This window comes from Lepeophtheirus salmonis, chromosome 1 (genome assembly GCF_016086655.4).
Source record: "Lepeophtheirus salmonis chromosome 1, UVic_Lsal_1.4, whole genome shotgun sequence".
NCBI lineage: Eukaryota > Metazoa > Arthropoda > Copepoda > Siphonostomatoida > Caligidae > Lepeophtheirus > Lepeophtheirus salmonis.
In genome coordinates this window covers 1,443,248-1,447,494 of record NC_052131.2, presented here as the reverse complement: position 1 = coordinate 1,447,494, position 4,247 = coordinate 1,443,248, and the positions used below count along the sequence as shown (strand labels likewise).

The window sequence follows — 4,247 nt, the reverse complement described above, 5'->3', positions numbered from 1 at the left end:
ATAACAAAAAGAAACAATTTAACAGGAATTGTTAGACTTGACTAGGTAAAAGTGATCATACTGTTAGGTTAGAAATGTTAATCCTGACGCGTTTCTTCTTGGTGTAACAGGGTTCCCATTATTATGTAATTAGGTGTATATATTCGTATGTGTATTGTATTTGGTGTGTGTCTGTTGTGAATTTATATTATATGTTAAGGGTTAAAATGTGAGAATTTGCAAGGGTAAAGAGGAGAAAGTACGAGACTTGCATCAGCGCAACAACTTTTCCAACGTTAGTATGAACTACAGATAATACTGGTGTCGTCAGCAAAGTTCTCAAGAAATAAGCCATAATCAACCTCAACAGTCTGCTGGACTTGTTTCAGCACTATTTTCCGGACTTCAAAAGTGACAACCCAATGATGGAATTCAGGAGGGATCCCTTCAGCTTTCGAGTTGACAACATCCCGAAGGAAGCAGAAGATATCAAAGACCCGTTTCTGAACGGCTGTATGACTCTGCAACAAAGGCTTTTTTGCAGTGCAGAGCATGAATACATTCTTGGCCATCATGTATGTCTCGTACCCTAACCTGGCTATTGCGGCACTCACACTACCGGTTTCATTTCTCTTTAGCTAACAGTGCAAGTCGGTGTTTTTGAACATGGTTGAAATCAAACACTGATCTCAAAAATCGCCTGATTGAACTTGACCCTAACAAAGAGCAAAACAAGTACAATAGCCTCAATAACCAGTATGTGTCTAGCGTTACATTTTTTTGTATATTTTTTTTTTATGGGCAAAATAAATTGAGAATAAAACAAGGAATCTTTTCATATGTATTTTATTTCTAAATGATAACTGTTAGTTAAAAATATTTATATACAAACAAAAAAGAAGAGCCGTAAAATGGCACAAAAAAAGCAAACGCTGCAGAGGCTAAAATCCAATTTGTCTAAGGCTGATGCTGCTGAGGGTATTGTAGAGTTGGCTTACAAAAAATTGGGGAATTGGAGAAACAATTTTAAGAACCCTGTGCACAAGAGGCAATTTGTCTATTGCTACCATATTTATGAGATGAAAGAAGTTATAGAATTAAAGCAGTTTTCTAATGAATTTCTTAAGGAATTAAAATAACTTGATTTATTAATTATTATTCCAATAAGGTTATTCTTGTACCTACCTATAGTGTCTTTAGCCTAATATATGTTCAAAGTGCATATTATATTTTATTTGTGGCTTTGGGAGCTCATATTTCAAAGATAATAGTGAATATTGACCTTAAACCAAGTCAGGTGATCAGTATGAAGATTTGTAAGTCTGTTGCCAGTAGCCCAGACTGACTGGATACATTTACTTTCCCACAGGAGTACCACCGCCTTGCAGTTCTCATGATGATTATTCGTCGGAGAGGAAAGAAAAATCATAGTAGAAATGTTAAATTGCTTAATCACCTGTCCATAAAGTGAAGTTTGAAATAATTAAGTCAAGACTTTTGGGGCACCTGAATATAAAGCTGGCTTAATTCAAGAACGAATCACTCATTCATATTTATGGGTCAAGGTGAAGTCTAGAGGTTTTTGAAAAAACTAAGTAGTCATTGGGCTGCTATGAGTAGATTTTGTAACACAATTCTGCACCAAATTTTACCACTCCTGGGGCCTGATGAACCTATTAATTGCAATTGTCGCTATAATAATTTAGAGGAAGTTGTGAAATCAAGTGGGATTACCTTGCTCGGAGAAATAGAATAGTGAGACGTAGAACTAGATAGGACAAACTTTCTGACACTCAAAAGAATCCAAATGAAGACAAACTCATCTTTAGAGTTAATATTCCACCCTTTGCTCCCTCAATGATTGGACTGGAGGCAATACCGAATAAAAAGAAAAAAAAGTTGATGAGGACTCCGAGTATAATTGGAAAATTAATTGCGTAGAGTACGGCAGGTCTAGAGAGGATGTCAATGACCATAATACATGGACCATTATACGGAACCCTTGTCAAACGCTAAACAAAAATGGTTTCGCTATAGGATGGCGACTTCGAGCCTCTTCACGAATAAATCGATTCCAGAAAAGGATAGACATCGATGTTTTCTTTGTAAGGAAGTAAAAGAAACGAGCCGGCACCTCTTTTACTACTGCTCGAGGATCCTGGAAGTCCATAACATCCTCTGGGGGAAAAATTGAGGATGAATACGGGTTGGATGTGACCATACAGGACTAGATGATCGCTAACTTAAGTCAGCATACATTGCATTTTAAAATTGAATTTTTAATCACATTTGTTTTTTGAGTTGTTTTATGCTTTTGGATGTAAAGAAAGATGCCTTCCTATAGTCTTAAAAACTTTTATTCAGCATAGTATAACTTTTTTGAGGAGGTTTGACGACAAGGGGGACAAAGGTTTTTTTTTTCATTGAATAGTACCCACGACGTAATATAAACATAATATTAATTTTAATCTGTCGGATGTTTTTCTTCAAAATCAACGCAACCTCGTATCTTTTAAATCTATTTATTCTTTTGATTATATATTACAAGTTATATTTTATGGAATATAGCTGTACATGTGCTAGTTTCGGAGTTTATAAGACAGAAACTTTTGCTAGGACCTGAAACGACGCACTAACATTGTTTTTACTATATAAAACGATTTATTGCATGTAGTTTCTATTTATTTCAACTAACTTAAATGTTTTTGTTGTTTGTATAATTATTAGAATTTTTTTGTTATTTTCTTAATTAATATTTAATTTATATCATTAATGTTGGATTACAATAAATGACAATAATAATAATATTATTAAAAAAAAACTAATTAAGTCAAATTAGACGTCGTATTATTGAGACCGTGATCCATGCAATAGATATTTTCAATAAATAGAATTATTTTGTATATATCCTTGTACAACCTCCAAAAACCTATTAGTTAAAAAGTACATTTACTGCAAAGTTATAATCTTTTTAGTTCAGTTAGTTTACGGGACTCAAATATAAAATCTATCATAAATAAAAAAAGATTAATGATTATCAATTCAATAAATATTATGTATGTATTAATGGACTAGTAATCAATTTGAATCAAATTATCTTTGTATAAAGCTTCCAATGTAAATGCCTCATTGACTATTTAGTTTGGGTATACTGATTTTTATTACTTTTTGCTTCTGATAAAAAGCTTTATTCTAAGTCAGTATTTATAACAGACAATGAAAAAAAAATTTGGTATCATACGTACAAATGAAGAGCTTTCTCTAGTTGTATTGATACCATACACATTAGCCTTATAATTCAATGGAAATATCGTGCATTAGTTAATGCAAAGTCTTTTCCCAAAGAGAATAGATGCCATAAAGTTAAAAACAAAACATTGATTGTTTTTCCACCTCGTTTTTTGAACGGGTAATTATTAATTACTTTTTAGGAAATCTTTAAAAAAAATGTCATTTTGTCTACAATGGGTGAAGTAGCTAGTCAAGTTGCGACTAATATCACGAACACATATTGTAACTTCTACTTCTACTCTAATGGCAAACCCAGGAATTCCACTTGGATCTCAGTTAGGAGAATTGGGTGTCAACATTGCGTCATTTATTAAAGACTTTAACTTGAAGACAATTCAATTGAAATCCTTTTCAATGCAGGAGTCCCCATTATATGTCATGATCCAAATTATAACCTGGTGATATCTCATCCTCCATTCGAATATTTCCTCAAGTAAGGAGCAGGGACTTCAAGAGGCTTAAGCAAAAATGAAATTATTTGTATGGTTGCGCGAAAGCATGTCTACAAGATTGTCAAACTCATATCCTCTACTGCCAATGATTAACGTACAATTAATTGTGCAAAGGATTTGTGTTTCTTATCATAGAGTCGGTATTAAAATTTTAAATTAACTGGATCTTGAAGAATATGGTATATTTCTTAAAGATGCTGCTAAGGTGGTCAAAGAACAGCTCACTGGAATCAAAGCCATCAAGGAAGCTCAACTATTGCATCACTAGTAGTGATTTATTAAATTAGACTTTGTTTATAATGTAATTATTATTTTTTGAATAATTTTTCAATAAAGACTCTCTCTGTCAAAAGAACTCGCCGTTAAAAAAAATAGACCCCATCAAACTTTTGCACAAATTTAGAGAACCAATGTTTGAACAGAAGTTACTTGATGTTGACATTATAACATAATGTAATAGGTCATTAATAGCGTTGATACTCTGTCCAGTCAAAATTTATATTGGTCTAAGACCGGTCTGGGATT

General features: G+C 32.9%; 1 pseudogene; it reads left to right on the top strand.

The window, feature by feature from the left end:
* The first annotated feature begins 2,017 nt into the window (after nucleotides 1–2,017).
* LOC121126827 (large ribosomal subunit protein uL11m-like) lies at nucleotides 2,018–3,990 on the top strand (annotated as a pseudogene).
* Nucleotides 3,991–4,247: the final 257 nt, after the last annotated feature.